Here is a 22,878-nt window from a genome sequence, read left to right on the forward strand (position 1 = left end):
ACATGACATCGGTGAGTTACGGCCGCCCGCCCGCTCTGCTCTGCCTGCTACAGGACATTTAGTAAGTAGTACAGAGTTATTATTATAAAAGGTTTAGGCAATAAAGCAGTGAGTGAGCGGTGGGGCCGGAGTACAGTGACCGCACCGGCCCCGCCGCTTTTTTATGACACCGGCCCCTCCTCCCTCCAGCTAATACATTGATGTAAAATGGCAGCATTCGCCCCATAAGATGCAGGGGCATTTCCCCCCCACTTTTTTTGGGGGGGGGGGGTGCGTCTTATGGGGCGAAAAATACGGTATTCTTCTCTTCCTCCCCTTTTCTATATGCTACTCCTCCTATAGTTTTGGGGTTACAAATGCCAAACTTTCCACACTTTTTCGACCTATAGTGAGGTAAGTTGCTTGTGCTTTAATAAGCGATACCACCCTCTGGGCCCCTGCGGCGAACCACCGAAGACCCCTTTTTTGCTATTGACTTTGACAGGGAAAATAAAAGGGTACATTTTGAGGGGACACCCACAGTGGGCGGAGCTAGAAACGGCCAAGGAAAATTTAGCTATTTTCTATACGCTACTCCTCCAACCGTTTTAGGAGTACAATTACCAAACTTTGCACACTTCTCCGGCACATACCCGAATAGGTTGCTTGTGCTTTGTTAACCGATCCCACCCTCTGGGCCCCTGGGGAGGTCCCCCGAAGACCCCCTTTTTGCTATAGACTTTCATTGGAAAATTGTAAACTTTTGCCACTCGCACAGCTTTGAAGTTAAACTCATCAAACTTGGGTCACTTAGTCATGGGGTCAACCTGAAAATTTCTGTCACATTTTGAGGACTCTAAAAAGTGGGCGGGGCCACAAACAACCAATCAGATTTTCCTTATTGACTTCAATGAGAAAATTTTAATTGCTGTCATTCTCTAATGACAAATTAGATAATAATGGATGACCACCTGAAACAGACAAGAGAAATATGTAATGAGTGGTCAGAATTAAAACTTAACATTTAATTTGAAAATTTTAGAAAATAGGTCCCATGATAGTAAATGACAATATATAAACATATAAACAAGAAGCAACGCGGCGGTTTGCCACACAGGTGGTAATAGTGCACAAAACCAAGTCATACAATGGAAAAAGGTGCTCGGCGGCACCAGAAAATAACCAGGTGGTCCTATTACTCTGATGAGATGCTCCTAAGACAACAATTGTCTAGCCGGTGTTGATAGATGGGCACAGCGTTGCTAGCGGCAATTGTATGAAACAGGGTAGTATGTAGTGCTGGCTGGCCCTAGTCATACCCTAGAGCCCTACAATGGCCTATGTGACCGGATAACGGTGGCCCGCTACCAGTCACCTACAGGAACCTCACCCTGGAATTAGTGCGCCCTAGAAAGCACTCGCTTACCTGGTCCGTACACGCATGTTTCGCTGGAGGAGATAAGTAACAAGCTATTCAGGGGAAACACGGGAGCTTGGGCTGGACCTGTGCAGGGTGCACTGACAATGGTGTCAGATGTGCGCTCTGCACAGAGACAAAGTTTCACCACGATCCAGATATGGATCAACGTGGGCAGACTAGCTATAAGGGAAGAGGGGGATTAGGATATAAAGCCCCTTTCCTAATAACCAACTCAGACGCATGGGCTGATGTAGCTCCATCAATAAGAGAGAAAAGACCCACAACAACACATTTAGGTTCTTTTTTTAATCTTAAAGGGTTCTTTAAATGTGGGCGATGTATGGGGTGTAGAGTGAGCTTGCAAGAAAGGAAAATAACTACAATACACTCAGCTCACAATTCTTTTACTTGGGAGATTAATGATTGCCTTACATGCAATTCGGCTGGAGTCATTTACTTGATACAGTGCCCATGCAAACGCCAATACATTGGCAGGACGAAAAGGCTATTGAAAACCAGAATCAGTGAACATGTCTCAAATATTAAAAAGGGATACGCTAAACATTCACTGTCCAAACATTATGATGAGGTTCATAGTAGAGATCCGTCCAAACTATTCTTTGTAGCCTTGGAAAAAATTTATAAACATTGGAGAGGGGGCGATTTTATTAAGAGGATGTCCAGAGCTGAATCCAAACACATCTATGAATTTGGCTGTTTATTACCAGCAGGCCTAAATTCGGATTTGGAGATCTTCGGTTTCTTGTAGGGTGTTGGTCCCGTCTCTGATGGAGGGTCCCATAGTTGGCCGTCTATCGGCCCTGGGACCCCCCCTCGGAGTAGGGATCACCACCCCTAAACCTCTGAACCCCACCATTTACTACTGGTAGAACCTTGACCCCTTCCCATATTTTTGTATTTTTATACCTTTGCGATTGTATAAATAATGTCCCCAAACAAAGGTCTTTCAGCCTATAGAAGGGATTTGAATGTTCCAGTATATTTATTTATTTATATTTTTATTCCACTGTGATTTTTATGCCATTTTTTAACATTTATATGTAATAAAATGTGATTTTTAAGTTAAATGTTTAGTAGGGCATAATTTTGCAATATGCTAGTTACATTTTTAGAAAAAACGCATCTAAACTGAAGAAACCGCAACCATATCGCACCAAAACTGCAATGGAAGAAATTGTATTAAAATGATCCAGAATCCGGAAATTCAGGATTACCGAATGCACTATAAAAGGAGGAGTGGGATGTAGAGCGCTTCAACCACTGAGGAAGGGGTGTAGACGCCCCAAAATGCGTCTGGTGTTAGGAAGAAGCGCCCACCCAACTTACGGAACCTTTACTAATGAATTGCATGGCCATGCGATAGGAGAATTTTCAGCTATAATCACCGCTTCAATATACAGCAACGGACGCTACTACTGAGGCACTGATCCTGCTTATCCAGTCCCGCGATAGTGTGACGTCATCTGTCTGAGACGTGCAAGGCGAGACGCCGAAGCGACAAACACTGTATGCACCTCGTGGAAGGACTGTGAGATACAACAGCTGGACGCAGTGTCAGGACTCAGGTAGGAACCTGAACTGTTAAATTTGAATAGTAGTGAACTTACCGTTTTGGGCGGCTATATCAATAGCTAGAAGAGAACTACATTTGGAGGGACTTATTGTGTTATAACGCTGGAACCATACACTATCTGCATACATTGAGAAACAAACCAGCACTTGGAGTGATTCTTGACAGATACCATTGGGACACTTCTAATTGAATTGCGGATTGCGGCTCAACGAATACCATCAGTGCCTACATTGTTTGCGATTTTCTAACCCTATTTAACCTCAATTTTATCCGAGGACTGAATCATATCATTATGATAACACATGCCTTTTACTCCTGTAACGCCGCTGATACTCATGGATTATCTCTGTGTGCTATGGACCCCTTTTTTTCACATGGACAGTATACCCCTTAACATGATTTCAGTGGGGGCAGCCCTATTATGGGACCCGACCACAGTACCTGCACCTAGGATGTCCAAGTGAACAGGGACGGATATACGGACATGCCTGGCCATTGACTGACAGATGGATGGGATTACAGAACCTTCTGGACCTCAATTATTGCATACAATGTTTTTTATACTTTATACCTGTATTTTATCTTTACTCCATGTTACTTGCCATGGTACATTATGCAAATGTTTATATGTAATATGTGATTACATTGTTCACTTTTTTTATTTTTTTATTTTTCTTTTGCTGTAGTCTGATGAAGGCCAATGTATGGCCGAAGCGTCATAATTGTACACAGCCGCAAATATCAATTAAAGTATTCCTTGTTTTGCACCGCAATTGCTGGAGTTTTTATATCTTCAGGTTTAAGAATAAGGGAGAGTTCACATCACTGTTATTTTTCAGTTCTTCTGATCCGTCAGAAGGACAGAAAAAAACAAAACAGGATCCTGCAAAAAAAGATCCTGTGCATCAGTTATAAACCTTTGGCATCCGTTTGAGCCATTTCCCTCTGAGATCAGTTTTTTTAGATGGAAAAAAAGTCCTGCATGAAGTACATTTTTTTATGTCTAAAAAAATGGATCTCAGATGGAAATGGCTCAAACGGATGCTAAGGGTGCATAACTGATGCACAGGATTAGTTTTTTTTCTGTTCTTATGACGGATCAGAAGAACGGAAAATCATGTGAACTCTCCCTAACAACATGTTTTTTCATTTTTAACCACTCCAGTTTTGAAATATGGGTGGGAAAGCAAGTGTGGTTAGCTACGTAAATGAGTTTCACCCCAGACTTATCACTAAGACTTTTTTTAAAGTCATAATATCACTCCAGTAGGAGGGTGGAATAGAAAAGCTGGACAAAAGTGTTAGGTTTAAAGAAAAGACTAAAATATCAAAGAACATGTAAAAAGTTGATAAATGGAGCATAAAGTACACCAATGCAGACTAAAAGAAAACTGACTTCAAATATTCCCCTCATGATAAATCCCCCCCCCCCCCCCACGCATGTGTGTAAATCCATTTTAAATCCAACAGATATTCAAGGTGTAAGGCCACCTTTAGAATGTGTGCAAGTTGCTAAAAAACTTTATTGTGCACATTGCCTGAAGGGATGATTTTCGGACATTTGGTCAACGTGCTAATCTAATGTAAATGCTCATCCACCTAGGTCTGCAATTGGGATGTAAATGATGTGTGGTGATAAAGTCTCCTTGAGACATCAAAGTCAATGTATGACACTATTATATTGTCCAAAAGAATTGTCAGAATGTGGCCAATCGTCCTGATTTATCCCACAGGCAACATAAGGTCAAATTTGAGAGATCATTCCAACCACGTGTACTTTCAGTCAACTATGGCCAAAACATTCTAATCTGGTTGAATTCAACACAAACTATCATTTACATACAATTGTCAAACAACAGTCGGAAGTCTTTTATCTCTTCTGTCTGGGCATCTTAAAGGTGGATTTAGAGGAACCAATAATTGTCAAGATTATCAGGAACCACCATTCCTGTGAACAGTCATTCTCAATAATCTGCCATTCTAAATGTGCCGCCGATCACCCGATGAACGAGCAAAACACTTGTTCATGGGGGGATCCTGTCGTTCGTGCAGGCACCACCGATCATCGTTTCTGGGCAGCAGATCGTGTAACCGACACACAAACTCAGAGGGCTACAAGCAATGAGAAGGTGCCTGAGCGTGTAGTGACAATACTTAACCATGAGACCTGAAAATAGGATTGTTAACTAATCTTTATGTGTATATTATTGAAGCTATAGGATCTGAAAAATAGTGGGTGAGATTTTTCCAGGAAACATATGCAGCACGCCAGACCTGCAGGGTATTGCGAAGCGAGGTCACGGTTATGGGCAATCGAGGGTTGCTCACTGTATTGGAGAACCCTGGGCAGGCATGCGGCAGTGAAGGAGAGGTAGACACAGTTCCTCTGGGGCACACTCGGTATGTAGGGACCAGGCCTGATGGTGGATGAGGTGCCCTGGATGTTACAGGTATTTTGAGTGCCTGAAGCAAGGTCCCTTTTGGATTCGTGACGCCAGTGCCTGTAACGGTGGCACACCGATTTATAGTTGGAATAAGTGAGGTACACAGGTGGTATAGTGAACCAAACGTTGCTTTACTTAACAGTCCAACTTTGTACAGCAAGATAGTTATACAGTCCTTTATATCACAGCTTCACAAGCAGGCTTATTTCACAAGATGGCAGGTATTAATTATGCAAGATACTCAGAGGGTAAATCCACAACACACTCAGAATCAGGTGTACCTTTCCTCAGAAATAGCGTACACTGTTCTTTCTAGAACTCCTGTCTGGTTTCAATCCCAAGGCCCGGATGCCTAAATGCTGGCTTAAATTCTTGGTATATATATATCTTCCTCTCGTATTAAATCCTTGCTTTGCTTCCTAGTTCCTCTGCCTATCAGTGTTACTTATCTTTGCTTGTAATATCCTTGCTTGACTGGTGAAGGACTGTGGGTTTCTCCCAGGAGGTTCTGTCCTGCAACTGGGGTGTCTTCAGAGCTAACTGAGGCTCTCTTGGACTACAGGCAGGCTAGGGCTCTTCACTAGCCTCCTGGTCATAGCTAGCAGCCAGGGCTATCAAGCTGCATGTCAGGAGGAGGCCCTCAGCATATCTCTGGCTGGTGCCTTCTGACTTATGTCTCTGCAGACTCCTGACTCTGAACTCACTCCTCCCTGTCTGGGCCTGGACATTTATACTAGGGGCTCCCTATCTCCCTCTAGTGTCTGGGATGTCTAACTACACCCAACTAGGCCTGCTAAGCATTTGCACAGGGGAACATTGCATATAAAAACACATTAGAAAATACATTAAATGCATAATTAAATATAACATTTCTGTCCCTTGTGAGTAGAAGTAACATGCACACCAATTGACCCTTGTGTAGTGCCCACCTTTACCTAGTGGGACACTACACATAGTTTCAGTCATTGCAGAGATCTGGTAATGTCTGCCCTTTTGATGACCAGTGTTGAAGAAATATAACAACCTAGGTCAGATTGGGCTTGATTGACCCATCTATCACCTTTTTGTACGTCTATACAAATTGGGCACAATACACCAATCTGGTGTGACCACTCTCCAATACAGACAACAAATGCACACTGCCACCAAATATCAGTAAAACAATTCATCATTATTAAAATAGAAATATAATAGATTGACACATTTTCCATGCAATAGGTGCCATACTGAAGTCATACTTGTGATTCAGCACAGGGCAAGGGAGAGCAACGGAGCATGCCTCCATTGGGCTGGCTGGGTGAAGAAGGGGATATGTCAAGGTTCAGCTCTGAACCTTTTGTACATCATGGAACCAAAACAATTCTAGAGAATTTGCATGTTCTTCTACAAAATATTTGGCTACTCCTGATGCCTTATTTTTCCCTTTACATATATCGGACAAATGTTCTGCTATTCATGTTTTTAACCTCCTAGTGGGGCAGCGCACATTGGATTTTTTTTACATTCTATAGACATGTTCGTTGTCACAATTTAGAAAGCTTTTTATTACAAAAGTATTGTTTTCATTGCCAATAGAAAATGCTGTAGTTTTATTTGCATATTTGCGAAATGTACACCTAGCACCATCACATTTGAAAAAAACACTGGTTAAACCAAAACTTAGAATTATTTTTGTTAGTTTGAAAAAAAACTAGGTAACAAAATGTCCCCAACTTTGAATTGGAAGAAATAATATTGCTTAATATTTCATCTATATGTAGAATTGGTAGATATTCATAGAAAATGTTTTTATTTCATCCAAGTTTTTGCTATATTCAGTGGAAAACAGTAAAGGAGTACTGTGTAGCCGTGCGGTTCTATGATCATGCATTAGCACATGGTGTGTTTTACATTCTACTTTCTCGTTAGCTGCCATTTTTTATATCCTCTTTTTTTTTAAACACTTGTTAATATCTGCACGCGCCTTCACATATTTTTTTGCTCTTGTGTATTCACCGACTGGAATTGATTTAAAGGAAATGTGTCATTAGAGAAAGACCTATTGTTAAATCATGTACAAAAAAAGAGGTAACAAGGTAAAAAATCTCATTTTATTCAATATAAATCACATGATCATTACAGGTAATGCTCAAAAAAGACACCTCCTGACGAAGCCTACGTGGCGAAACACGTGTCGAGGTTGAAGCAGTGGGGGAATCGTGTTACCATTCTACAGCAGCAAGATGGGTAGGTAACTTGGCAGCTGGATCAGAGTGGGACGAGAGGCTTGCAGTTTATTATTATATGCCATCTTCATTAGTAGTACTGCACCGTCCATTGACACCTCACAGCATCCTTGGACAGATGTTGTGAACAATAGTCAGGTAGTTGTTTTATACTAGGGATTAGCAATTGCACCCGCAACTACACTTTTGTTCACGACCTCTGGTAAATTGTTGTTCTCTGCTGTTTATGGTCACATTATCCCCCATTGTGATTCTCCACATTGTATAGCCCTTTGTGGCTCAGTCTCCATGTCCTGTCCCTTTTGAGCATTACCTGTAATGATCATGTGATTTATATTGAATAAAATGAGATTTTTTACCTTGTAAAAATCCTTGCTCTTTTTTTTTGTACAAGTTGCAGTAGGTTGGGGAGTGAGGTACTGTTTTCGGCTTATTGTAGGCTCCTATTGTTAAATCATGTTTTTATATTTAACATATTTTTAAAGAATTTTTGATGATGTTATTTTTTATTTTCCACATCAATATCTATATTTAAACAAAAACCATAAAATCCTGCAGTTTTCGCAGTGGCCACTATGTCTAATAATAGGTTCTACTTCTTGGTCTGTACAGATCACTTTACTGCAGTTATCTGCTTATTTGTTGTTCTAATCTTGTCTGTACTGATATCACCTCTGTGTACAGATAAGACAGGATCCACCATTCACAATAGGTAATTGTGAGAGCTCATCTATTCGTTCCTTGTATAGTCATCTCTGCACAGGTCACAGAGCATACCCATAAAACTCTCCAATAGAAGTCAATAAGATCCCTTCGGGACCACTGTGTCTATGGACCATGGGGCTGCCGTAAAGCAATTTTCCTAATGATTTCTAAATGCTGTTAAGAACAACTCAGGCAAGATGGCGCCCCATAATGTTGAGGAGATAGAATTAAAAAAAATCTGTAATCAGAAAATAAAAACAGATTAGAAAAAAAGATGTGTCACTATGTGGCTTTAACTGGCAGAGAAAAGTTTTGGTGACACATTTCCTTTAAGCCCGTAAATTTGGGCCTTACTGGCCAAGCAATTTTTTTTTCCATTTTTTCATTGTCGCTATAACTTTTTTTTCCATATATGTAGCCATATATGTAGTTTTTCATGGTGCCATTGTGGGGTACACATAACTTACTGATTAACTTTTTTAACTCTTTCTGGGAGGGGGATAGGAAAAATAGCAATACTGCCAATGAAGTTTTACGTTCTAAATTTTGTGGCACTTGTTTTTTGGCACATATAACATAATTCATTTATTCTCTGTCAGTGCTATACTGAAATTGGCCAGAGAGACCTGCTGTGAAATTCTGGAGGCAGGCCTGAGGCCTACACTAGGCCCTGGCCTGCCTACACTGGCATCAGAACCCCACAATCTTATTTGTGGAGTGCCGACGAGATATAAAGGGAGTCTGCTCCCTCTGTAACCTCTTACATGTGGCAGGAGCCATTGCCCGTGGCATGTAAGGGGTCCTGCTCTCCTGCCAGTCCTGTGAAAGGCAAGTCTCCATTTTGACCCGTGCAGCACTGAGACTGGGCCGCCATGAAAAGGCGTTGACCCAATTTAAGGCCCCTAAGTGACCGCCCTTAAAAGGCGTATTGGTTAAAGGGACACTTCAATCTAAAATGCATCATCACATTGACAGCCTATAGGTTAATATTCAAAGTCATTTAAAAAAAGGTGGGTGAATGCTTTTATGGATATCATTTTTTAAAGTCACTCCATGTATTCCACTTCCTGTCCTTGCTCTTTAACCTCCTGTTTTATTCGACTTTTAGCACAGCAAGCAGCATTGCTTAACTTTTTCCATGAGACCATCATTACGACCAGAGAGTCATTTTTAGTGGCTCAATTAGAGCATCACACAAATAAAATCATCTTCTGTGGGCATCTTTATCTAGTCATAAAAAGAGGAATACAATATTGCTGCCATGAAACTACCAGTTGGGGCAGTTGAGTTTTTACGTTATAAATTTTGCGGCAGTCATTTTTTGGCATCAATAACATGATAACTTTATTCTCTGGGTCAATATGATTACAGTGATACCAAATATATATAGTTTTTTTTATTAGTATTAGTATTTCTACTTTTGCACAATAAAAACTCTTTTTAAATAAGAAAATGTTTTTGCATCGCTGCATCCCAAGACCCATAACTTTTTGATGCAATTCTGGCATTTTGTTTATGCCGTTCACCATGCATGTCCGTTACGGATGCGTCAATACCAAATATGTGGAGGAGATTTAATTTTTGCTATTTCTTCCATTGAAAACTTTTTTCAATGAAAAAAAAGCTGATTTTTATTTTGATAAAAGTTAGTTTTTAAAAATTTTTTTTTAACCATTTAATAATCCCACAAGAGGACTATAACAGGTGATATTTTGATCACTTCTGAAATATATTGCACTATTTGTAAAAAATAGAATATGTAAAAAACAAATAAAAGCAGCCAAACTAGAGACCGAGAGATTAATTGCCAAAGACAGCAAAACTAACACTCAAATGTTTTTCAATTATACAAATGGTAAAAAGTATAAATCTGAAGGTGTCGGCCCTCTACAGAGTAATGAGGGGGGAGTTGCAGAGATAAATGAGGAGAAAGCAAAGCTATTAAATATACTTTTCTCCACTGTATTCACTGAAGATAATAAACTGTCAGATGAAATGCAGAATGTAAAAGTTAATTCCCCATTAAAAGTGCCCTGTCTGACCCAGGAAGAAGTACAGTGGCATCTTAAAAAGATTGAAAAAGACAAATCGCCAGGACCAGATGGCATACACCCCCGTATCCTAAGAGAATTAGGTAATGTCATAGCCAGACCATTATTTCTGATATTTAAGGACTCTATACTGACAGGGAGTGTTCCACAGGATTGGCGCATAGAAAATGTAGTGCCAATATTAAAAAAGGGTCCAAAAACAGAGCCGGGAAACTATAGGCCGGCAAGTTTAATATCTGTCGTGGGTAAACAGTTTGAACGTTTTCTAAGAGATGCTATCTTGGAGTACCTCAAGGAAAATAAGCAAATAACGCCATATCAGCATTTAATCAGTTTCTGTGAGAAGGGTAAGCTCTAGACTTGACAGTGGCGTATCAATGGATGTCATATATCTGGACTTCTCCAAAGCATTTGACATTGTACCGCATAAAAGGTTAGTTATAAAATGAGAATGCTCGGACTGGGAGAAAATGTCTGCATGTGGGTAAGTAACTGGCTGAGTGATAGAAAACAGAGGGTGGTTATTAACGGTACACACTCAGATTGGGTCACTGTCACTAGTGGGGTACCTCAGGGATCAGTATTGGGCCCTATTCTCTTCAATATATTTATTAATGATCTTGTAGAAGGATTGCACAGTAAAATATCAATTTTTGCAGATGACACTAAACTGTGTAAAGTAATTGACACGGAAGAGGACAGTATACTACTACAGAGGGATCTGGATAGATTGGAGGCTTGGGCAGATAAGTGGCAGATGAGGTTTAACACTGACAAATGTAAGGTTATGCACATGGGAAGGAATAATGCAAGTCACCCGTACATACTAAATGGTAAAACACTCGGTAACACTGACATGGAAAAGGACCTAGGAATTTTCGTGAACAGCAAACTAAGCTGTAAAAACCAGTGCCAGGCAGCTGCTGCCAAGGCCAATAAGATAATGGGTTGCATCAAAAGAGGCATAGATGCCCGTGATGAGAACATAGTCCTACCACTTTACAAATCACTAGTCAGACCACACATGGAGTACTGCGTACAGTTCTGGGCTCCTGTTAACAAGGCAGACATAGCAGAGCTGGAGAGGTTACAGAGGAGGGCAACTAAAGTAATAACTGGAATGGGGGGACTACAGTACCCAGAAAGATTATCAACATTAGGGTTATTCACTTTAGAAAAAAGAAGAATGAGGGAAGATCTAATTAATATGTATAAATATATCAGGGGTCAGTACAGAGATCTCTCCCATCATCTATTCATCCCCAGGACTGTGACAAGGGGACATCCTCTGCGTCTGGAGGAAAGAAGGTTTGTACACAAACATAGAAGAGGATTTTTTACGGTAAGAGCAGTGAGACTATGGAACTCTCTGCCTGAGGAGGTGGTGAAGGTAAGTTCACTAAAAGAGTTCAAGAGGGGCCTGGATGTATTTCTAGAGCGTAATAATATTACAGGCTATAGCTACTAGAGATGGGTTGTTGATCCAGGGAGTTATTCTGATTGCCTGATTGGAGTTAGGAAGGATTTTTTTTCCCCTAAGTGGGGAAAATTGGCTTTTACCTCACAGGTTTTTTTTTTTTTTCCTTCCTCTGGATCAACGTGCAGGATAACAGGCCGAACTGGATGGACAAATGTCCTTTTGGTCTTATATACTATGTTACTATGTATAGTGCAATACATTTTAATGTCAGCGATATATGGACATTTACCAGCAGGCTGCACCAGAGACACGCATCCTGCTGGGAAATGCTGTAGGCAGGCTTGGGGCCTACACTAGGTCCTGGCCTGAATTTACTGCCATCAGCACCCCCGATCTCATTTGTGGGGTGCCGATGGGAGACAGAGGGAGTCCACCCCCTCTGTAACCGCTTACATGCGGCGGGCACCATTGTCTGCGGCATGTAAAGGGTTAAACAGCCCAGACTGGCGCTCCTACTGGGCTGTTAGAGCAGGAGCACGGCTCTCACGTGAGAGCTCTCTGCTGCACGGGAAACCCGGTGGTAGCCCAGCCTAAGGCCCCTTATTGACCGCGGTAAAAAGGCTTATGGATGGACACTAAGGGCTTAAAAGTATGCCATAGATGGCAGCTGTGACCATCTAAAAAGGTGTTTCCTGACATTGGCTTGCGATATAGAGACGTGGTGACTCTATTATATATGGGATCTCCATAAAGGTTAATATCCAAAATAAGAGACTTTTTGTATATGTTTACATCCTGTGCATTTCAGATATAATTGGTTATCATTTTTATAACTGAAAAAGTCTGGTACAGACGGCACACCTGACCTACATAAAACCAGTATGTCATCGATGTACCGTCAGTACCAGACAATCTTGTTTGAGAAAGAATTCAATGTGGGATAAATGGAATTCTCTTCCCACCAAGCCATAAACTAATTGGCAAAAGCGGGAGAGAACATTGACCCCATTGGGGCGCCAGTAATTTGTAGATGATATTTGTCATCAAAACTGAAAAAGTTGTGACTAAGTAGAAAATCAATATGATAAATATTAAAAAGCTGTTTATCATCTATAAACGGAGTGTATTTCTTTAAACGGAATGTGTCACCAAAATTTTTGTTCTGACAGTTAAAACTGAACATGATTATGGGGATGGCCATCTTGTCTGAGCTGTTCCTAACAGCATTCACAAAGCATTAAGAAAATTGTTTTACGGCAGCTACATGATCCATAGACACAATGGTCAGGAGGGGATCTCATTGACATCTATGGGAGAGTTTTCTAGGCATGCTCTGTGACCTGTGCAGAGGTCATTGTACAAGGAAAGAATAGATAAGCTCTGACAATCACCTAGCCCTTCACTTTTGTATAGCCCTGAATACAACTCTGTCAACTGTATTTCAGGGCAGTGCAGGGATGGAGGCTAAATTGTGGGGTTTATCGTAGATCACGCCTTTCTTTTTTTTTTGCCACAATTTGCCATGACAAAACCTCTATATACAATAATCACTGCACATCGCTGTATTCTGGAGTGCTGTGAGAGCTTTGTAGACGATCACATGCTTGTCACATGAACAAAGGTCCTCAAGCAACTAGTAGACTCAATGGGAGGATAACATGGAGAAGCAGCAGCAGTCTGTAAGTATACAAATGTGTGTGTCGGTATCTGCTCTTATCCTGTGACCCACAACAGTCTATGGCATAATAGCCAACTGTACCAAATTTGCTGGAGCTGTCCCTATTTTAAAGAGTATCTGTCAGCTTGACCAACCCTAGTAAACCAGACCTACCTCATGATGAGTACAACAAGCGCTATCTTGCAGCAGGAGATGTATCGTTTTTGAGAAATTCATACTTTTATTTTTTTGATAATAGGGTGCTAGGACCACTAAAGTGCTCGCCGAGCCTCTCAGAGCAGTGCTTCTCCTCTACCTTTCACCCTTTGCCGCACAGATTAACAGGGCCATGTGTAACGCCCCAAAGTGGCATTACCAATCTTTCTGCACCCCCACTATCCTTAAGGGTGTACCCCGTGTATTTATCCTAGGTCCTGCACACTGTGCAAAAGTATTTAGGGTTTAGTAACTGGTTTACATGTAATTTGCCTGGTTCACCAGCAGATGGCGGCATTTCTGATAGAGCTGAGTTACCTAGAATGGAACCCCTTCCATTCTATTCCCCTCTCTAGAGAGGGAGGAGTTCAGTGCTAATGAAGGCAGTCTAGCCTTCCCCTCCTTGGGGACAGGTTGTTTTGAGAGCAGCCCCTGTAAGGGGAAGGCTGTGTATCAGCCAGCAGAGCACGGTCTGATGTTCTGGGCTAAGAGGCCCCAGCTACAAGCCTCTGAAGCCAGGAGGGAAGTTTCCCTGGATCAAGATAAAGTAAGAGACAGACTACAAGAAGTTAAGTTATAGTTACAGCAGAAGAGGAAAAGTTTCCTATTTAATCCAGCTAACATAGCAGAGCTGAGAAAGATACAGTATAGCAGTGCTGAGATTGTTGCAGAAGTGTTTGCCTGCCAGAACTCAAGCCAAAAACCTGCTGATGACCAAGAAAAAGTTTGGAAGATTGTTCCTTGATGAAAGTTTATGCAAAGTAAAGCTGTGTTCAACATTACTACAAGTCTGGACTCAATTATTCCTCCATCAACCAAGTAATTCATCCCTTTTTGCACTGCTTCGTCCAACCCCATCTGGGATCCCAGGATATCCAGGTAGGAGCACCGTGACACATGCATACAACACCTTCAGAGAGATTGTAGGTCACTCTACACCACTCTGGCAATCCTACACCTGGGTACCAACACTACCATCTACAAAGGGGACTCCGTGTCCTCGTTGCTTAAATGCAACTGTCATCACGACTACTTTCTCTGTAAGAGGGACATATATCGTAAAAACCTCCTAAGGGGCAAGGGATACCCCAGATGCCGGGATTAGGGTGTTGCACATGCATCCTCAATGTTCTGATATCTTGCCCTGAAATCTCACGTGTGCACCGCTGAGTATACTTTCGGCACATATGCAGTGGATCTCATTCACCGGTCTCCACTCTGAGATCCAAACTGCACATGCCTCTATAACTAAGGCTGACCATGCTGATAGATCATCGTAAAGAGGACCTTTCATCGGTCCAATCATTGTGAACTAAGTATCATGATCTGTACAGCGGCGCCCAGGGATCTCACTGCACTTACTATTATCCCTGGGCGCCGCTCAATTCTCCTGCTATGCCCTCCGATATGTTCGGTCATTGGGTTATAGTAGGCGGAGACTTAGGGGACTTGGTTATAGTAGGCAGAGACTGACCTTGTTCTCCTGGGCGTCTCCTTCTCCTAGGCTGTAGCGCTGGCCAATCGCAGCGCAGAGCTCACAGCCTGGGAGAAAAAAACCTCCAAGGCTGTGAGCTCTGCACTACGATTGGCCAGCGCTACAGTCTGGGAGAAGGAGACACCCAGGAGAACAAGTGCAGCAAGCCGGATTGGGACAGATGCACACTAACGCAATATTAATGGTTTTGAGTTCGTGACGCCAATTGCAGCTTGCGCAGGTACTGTAGCAGGGCCCTTTAAGATGTTATAGCTCACGTACTAGGTAAGAAATGCCAGAGGGGGGATAGTGTCTCTTTGTATGTCAACGGTGTCTCCTACCTTGGTACGGCTGGACTCCTGTATCCTGGCTCACATGCAATAAATTGAGTGTGGTTAATAGGAGTAATTGAGGAATGATGGAAATCCACACAGATAATAGGGTCCAACTTGTCTTTACTTGGTGGTATGCAGCTTTGATCCATACAGGTACAGCCAGTGTCGGACTGGGATGCCTAGGGCCCACCAGTAAAATTCATTCTGGGGGCCCACTGTACAGCGACATGCAAATATTACCTGCCCACACAGAGACAGACAGCAACAAGACGCTAACAGATTATTGATTTTGGGATTCTCTGCAACAACTTCAAATGTGGATCCCAGGGAAGAGAAGATACTTGCTGGCCTTCCTCTATTCTCTGATGTGTCTCTAATAATAAACTGGATAGTTTTCCAAGTTTTTTATATTGATATAGATTATTTTAGATGCTGTGCTGGTGGATAAAGGGCCCACCTTTCTCAGGGGCCCACCGGGGAATTCCCCTGTTCCCCTGTGGGCCAGGCCGAGCCTGGGTACAGCAATAGTCTAGGATCCCAGCAGGTAGTGGCAATATGTGGCAGGAATTTATATCTATTCTGCTTCTTATACATACGCCTAGTAGAATCTGGCAGGTATCTATCTTCTGCTCTGTCTTTGGTCTGCTTGGTTTGGGCTTGACTAGCTGATGAGGTACTTAACTTCTCTTTTAGGTGTATACACATGTACACCTAACATTATGAAGCAGGGTGAAAGAAGCTTAGTGACATACTTCAGGATGTTACATACCCCTTTACTTAAAGTGAAGCCGTCCTCGTCGCATGTTAGGCGGTGAGGAATAAGCTCTGGGTACCCAATAAAATACTAAAATACACAAAGACATTACATAGACAAAACATTCAACGGTTTCCTCGAGGTTCCTGCCCGCTAGAGTAAGGTGTCCAACACACAGTTTCCTTCTCTTGGTATAACCAGGTAACCTAATACTGCACAAAGCAAACATTACTGACTGACTTTTGAGATATTGTCCACCAATACCAAAGAAAGTATGGGGGTGTCTTTACTCCGTAATCCCACCATAGTGTAATGCAAAGCCCGCAAATAGAAGGGTGGCTTTATCCTGTATTCCCTTCCCTGCACCATAGCCTGAAGAGATTTGGCTTGTAGCACGATCACTATGATGTCTATGAGGAAGCTAAAGTATGGCTCTAAGGCTTGAGGCGCCTTACCTTAGGCAAAAGGCTCAGAAGGGGAGGTATTTATCGTCTCTGTATCTTCTGGCAAGTCACAGGAGGAGAGTAGTACAATCCCGCCGCGCTCCTGGAAATGAGACACCTCAGGATGGGAACAATCCTGAACATTTAAGAAGCGGGAAGGAGCAGCCTAGGGCTTCTAACGATTCCCGAAGCAGCAGGGGTACCTGTAAAGTAACTGGACCTGCCTGGACTTACCACTTGGTCCTACCCTGGGTACCTATGGGTATATATCACTGGATGTAGGCCATTAGTATTCAATGTCCCTATGATAACAGTCCGTATAAGGGGGGAGAGAAAAAGAGCTGTTAAAAAGGCACACTTTAAGCAAGTTGCTACATTTTTGTTAAGTGTAATGGTTAAGTGCAATCATTGTAAACAGTGCATAAATTCACATTGCGGCACCTAGAAGGGTAATACACACAATGGGCATGTTATCTTAAACGTTTTAAACTTGTAAACTGGAAAAACTAGTGCAAAAACATTATGCAAATATCAGTGCAATAATACGCTCAAATATGACTTGAGTCCTTTTACTAGAAGTACTTGACTGTGGACAGGAGCAAAAAGTCCATAAGTCACTTGTAATCCAATGGGACAATAAGAGTTAATTGTAATCCACACAAGGTAGTGGGTAATTTCTATAGTGGGTAGTTTTCCTCACAGGAAAGTCTGGAAAACATCCTCCTGGGTCCCATATTTGAGGACGCAAAAGTTCTTTAAACTGTATGCTCTTAGCAGCTGTAATTCTAGCAGAAACCTCATCTGTGATCTCCTGGTGGCATTCTGTGGCAGAACTTGGAATTGCAGGATCACCTTTCTCTGGAAAATCTGTAGGCGACAGGTTCTCAGGACAGCAATAAAGGATAGACCCTTGGTCTTTCATAGCAAAGATCTGCGGATTTGGTGCTGGTTCTGATAGAGTCATATCAGGTGTGCTGTCTTTAGCAGGCGGCTGAGAAGTCCTGTAATTTACTCCACCTGTAAGTTTTCCATTGGGCAAGGTTATCCTGCCAGGTGACCTCTTCATCACTGCAGGAACTGTTGAGGAACACAAGAGGGCGCTCCTGCATCTTATAGCTCAGGCTGGCTGCTGTGATGGAGCTACACTGACCTCTTGTGGCAATTTCTGGTATTGTCTGGGTAGTGAGGCTAGTTAAAGCTGCGATGAGCTGCTGTACATCCGGAACTCCTGCCGGGGCAGAAGGGCTCAGAACTCCTGGCTGTAGTGGCTTTGGCAACGGTATCGCCAGTGGTGGTGATGGCAGGGAAGAAGCACTCTCTCCGGGCAGCGGCGTGGCAACCGGCGTGATGAGGGACATCTTACGGACCTCTGTACTCTGGGACTGAAAGTCAGTACTAGGTTATTTATTTGCGCCACTTGTAGAGTTGAGGCAGCAGGGAGTTCAGGGATCACTATGGGGACCTCTAAGTTTAAACATCCCGCTCTGGCGGTATTGGTTCTGGGCGGCGGAGTGGAAGTTCCGGCCGCCTCCGCCGCACCAGTAAGTGTCCTTGGCGGAGCAGGCCTAGGCCTGTTTGGGGTATCGGGACCCTCAGGGAGCGGTGCAGAGGTAGGTACAGACCGGGCCTGGGCCTCAGGGAGCGCTTCTGCTCCTACCTGATGTTGCGGCCGGGCAGCCGGTTCAGGTGCCTCCTGGTGGTCATCGCGGGGTCCAATCACCGTCTGCGGTGCAGGCTGGTTCAAAGCCTGGGCGGCTGTATCAGCGGCATCCTACGCGGGAGCAGGCTCAGCATCGGTGGCCATCTTGGTTTCCGGGTTGGCGGCCATCTACTTTTCTGTCATGGTGCATGCAGGAGGTGAGGGTGGAGCCCAGAGGGAGGAGTCTTCACTCCCTTGGTTCCCAATACAAAGTTCATGGTGGGCAGTCTTTGGTTTTCCCGCTTCTAGGCATGAAGAAGAAGCGCCATCTTACGAATATGGCAAATTAACCCTTAGACTGCTGGAGCGCACGTTTAGCGCTTTCTGGCACAGCAACAAGGCAATAAAGTCACTTTTCAGGGTCTTTGCACAAGCGGCAGTGCTTGCAGTACTGTGACACATGTGATGGGATCCGCTTTAACACACAATTGGATCCTGTTCTGATGGACAGGGATAGCACACAATTAAATCCGATCCTGTTCACAGTGACGCCAAAATATGCAGTAAGCCGATTGGGACAGATGCACACTGGCGCATTATTAATGGTTTTGAGTTCGTGACGCCAATTGCAGCTTGCGCAGGTACTGTAGCAGGGCCCTTTAAGATGTTATAGCTCACGTACTAGGTAAGGAATGCCAGAGGGGGGATAGTGTCTTTTTGTATGTCAACGGTGTCTCCTACCTTGGTACGGCTGGACTCCTGTATCCTGGCTCACATGCAATAAATTGAGTGTGGTTAATAGGAGTAATTGAGGAATGATGGAAATCCACACAGATAATAGGGTCCAACTTGTCTTTACTTGGTGGTATGCAGCTTTGATCCATACAGGTACAGCAATAGTCTAGGATCCCAGCAGGTAGTGGCAATATGTGGCAGGAATTTATATCTATTCTGCTTCTTATACATACGCCTAGTAGAATCTGGCAGGTATCTATCTTCTGCTCTGTCTTTGGTCTGCTTGGTTTGGGCCTGACTAGCTGATGAGGTACCTAACTTCTCTTTGTCTTTGGATCTGTACTTACAGAACTGCTCGCAGGGAATGGTGTTGTCTTCCTGGAGATCTATAGTGCTGAAGATGGCTGCTTTCTTTGTCCACCAGCTGAGGTAGATTACTCAGGCTGGGAAGGGTGATCTTGGGCCTCAGCCGAGGCTTGGATCCTAGGTTGGGATCCCTGTTTCTGGGAGCTCCTACCAACACAGCCTTCCCCAGCAGGGGGGGCTGGTTCACACTGGATCTAACTGGTTTCTTCCCTCCCTATGAGGCAGGATGTGGGAACATTCCACACCTCCTCAAAGAGGGGGGAGCTAGATTGGAATGAACTATTCCAGTCTAGCTATGCTAAGATCCTGTTACATACTGCTGCCACCTGCTGCTGTACATGGAAATTTACAGCAATAATATAATACAGGCCTGGAAATACATATCATGGCAATGCACAGTTAGATTACACCAGATGGAAATACACATGTACACCTAACATTATGAAGCAGGGTGAAAGAAGCTTAGTGACATACTTCAGGATGTTACACAAGGTCAGTCTCCGCCTACTATAACCAAGTCCCTTAAGTCTCCGCCTACTATAACCCAATGACCGAACATACCGGAGGGCATAGCAGGAGAATTGAGCGGCGCCCAGTGATAATAGTAAGTGCAGTGAGATCCCTGGGCGCCGCTGTACAGATCATGATACTTAGTTCACAATGTTTGGACCGATGAAAGGTCCTCTTTAAAAATCAATCCTGGCAAAAATTTGCCCTGGGTGATGTCACGCAAAATGTGGGAACATAAAAAAAAAAAATAGGCCAATGGGTAAGGACTGATATAGTTATGTTATTGGTAACATTTCTCCCCTCCCGTCTCTTCCACCACATGTAAGAGGATTGAAAACAGCTTTGCCCCCTCTTACAAAAAGAACCATATCCTTTGTAGTTATTCTGTTGCTTTGGGTTACTGTACTATTCTTATGACTATGTTGCTCCAATACTTTATTATTTCTACTAGAAGTTCTAAATGAATTGCTAGCAGTCTGCAGTAAGGGTACAGACCGGAGGTGACTAGTTTGGAGTGTGTACATGCACAGTCTTAAAATGGCAGCACTGACTGGATAGAGTGAATCTGTTACCACCCCTCTGTACCCTTACTGCAGACTGCTAGCAATTCATTCATAAGTTCTAGTGGAAATAATAAAGGAATGGCACAACATAGAGTCATAAGAATAAATTCTCCAGAATTGTTATTACATGGGGAATGCATGAAGCTATTAAAACAGGCATGTCAGGAGCGGTGACGGGTCCTCTTTAACCCTGTTTCGGGGGCACGCAATTTGTTACAAAAATTGTGAGTGTTGCTGAGGAAATACCACCATAACACTACACTTATGGTATATACATAATTTATTCAGATACATAAGTACGCCATCTAAAAGATATCATGTGAGGTGTTATTGTGTGCGCTAACCAGATATGATATGCACTACTATGGGTAAAACACCCTATATGCACTGAGTTCATGAAAAGATTAGAGATGAGCGACTCAAAGCTGACGAAGTGGAATTTGTTCCGAATTTCAGGAAAAATTCGATTCGCACCGAAGGTGAATTTCCTCGCGCTTCGTGGTAACGAATCGCATTTTTTCCTAACTTGGCTGCTGCACGTGTGAGGACATAGAGAAAGGAACTCTGGGAAGGCGCGATCACCCAAAATGCCATGCATGCAGCCAATCAGCAGCCAGCCAGCCCTGTGATGTTACAGCCGTATAAATAGCGGCAGCCATCTTAGATTCTGCCATTTACCAGCGTACTTATCCTATTACACCTTGGTGCACTGACTGGGGATCCAAATTGCCATTATACAGCTCTGTCATTCCAGCAAACCGTTCTTGTTATTGGGGTGCAAGTGCTGTTTGATACAGCATTAACAGGGTTTATTACAAGGAAATATTTCTACAGTACGTCTTATTTGCCCTTGCGCGGTGCAGTTATATGTTGTACAGCCCTTTTTGCCATGTATTAGTGGCAAAAGAAAAATATATTTGTCCTTGTACGGTGCAGTGATATATTCTACAGCCCTGTTTGCCGTGTATTAGTGGAGTGGCGAAATAAAAATAGATTCACCGTTCAGCGTTAATCTTATTTGTTGAAAAGCCTTTGGTGTAGTGTAAAAGTAGAAAAAAATTAGGACCTAATTGCTGTTCAGCGGTGCAGTGATATATTCTACAGCCCTGTTTGCTGTGTATTAGTTGCAAAATAAAAATATATTCGCGTCCAGCGTTGCACTTATCTGTTGAAAAGCCTTTTGTGTAGTGTAAAAGTAGAAAAAAATTAGGGCCTCATTGCCGTTCAGAGGTGCAGTGATATATTCTACAGCCCTGTTTGCCGTGTATTAGTGGCGAAATAAAAAAATTTTTATCTAACATTTGGTTATTTGATCTAACAGTATGTCAGACATAGAAGTGCCAGGTCCTGCACAGGGGAGTGGCAGAGGCCTAAATGTTTCTGGTGCAGGCAGAGGTCGCAGCAGAGTAAGGGGGCGTGGCAGCAGGGGTCGCAGCGAGAGGCCTGAGCTCCCAGTATCATCTAGCGGTCGTGTCTTCACCAGCAACCCAGCGGTTCTTGAATAGTTGACTTGGTCATCCACTTTGTCCCAAGTGACATCAGACACCTCCAGCCAAGAGTCGGTGGGTTCCTCTGACACGACACTTAGTTGACATGGCCCGGAAACAGGCCCTGTGCCCCCACCTGTCCTGAACCTTCCTCTGTCATTTTTAGTTCCCTCACCGTGAGAAGTATTATATGCCGTAGGCTCGGCTCCACTTTTCAGTGAGGATGAGCAACTAGAAGATGGTCAGCAGCTAATGGCAAGCCAAGATATGGAGGAGACATCCGCCGCTTCCTCCGCTAGGCGGGCAAGTAGTGATGAGGAGAGTGGTGTGGGAACTGGTGTCGTGAGCAGTCAGGCTCCTGACCCAGAGACCGTTGAGGAGGACATCAGTGACGTGCAGACAGTACTTGATGATGATGATGTAGCTGATCGCACTTGGGAGCTGGGTGACGAAGGGGCTTCATCATCATTAGGAGAAGAGGGTGGCAGCTTGCCTGTGAGCCAGCGGTGGAGCCAGCAAGTCGCTAGCATGGGCGGGAGTCATCAGGGTGGCAGCAGTGGGAGGTCGGTAGCAAAACGTGCGCTGGGTAGACCACCCACTTTGTGGGAGCCTACCTGCCCGGGAAGTAGTGGTGCAGGGGTTCAAGGAGGCAGCGGCGGTAGCAGTCAGTCAGTGCGGAGTGTTCGGGGTAAAATCACCTACTCAGCGGTGTGGCAGTTTTTTGTAAAGCCGCCGGAGGAGGTGAACATGGCCATATGTAGAATCTGTGGGCAGAAGGTGAAGCGTGGCCAGGGTGCCAATGTTGGCACCATGGCCCTGTGTCAACATATGCAGCGTTGCCATAAAGTGGCCTGGGAGAAC

Source organism: Bufo bufo, chromosome 10, assembly GCF_905171765.1.
Source record: "Bufo bufo chromosome 10, aBufBuf1.1, whole genome shotgun sequence".
NCBI lineage: Eukaryota > Metazoa > Chordata > Amphibia > Anura > Bufonidae > Bufo > Bufo bufo.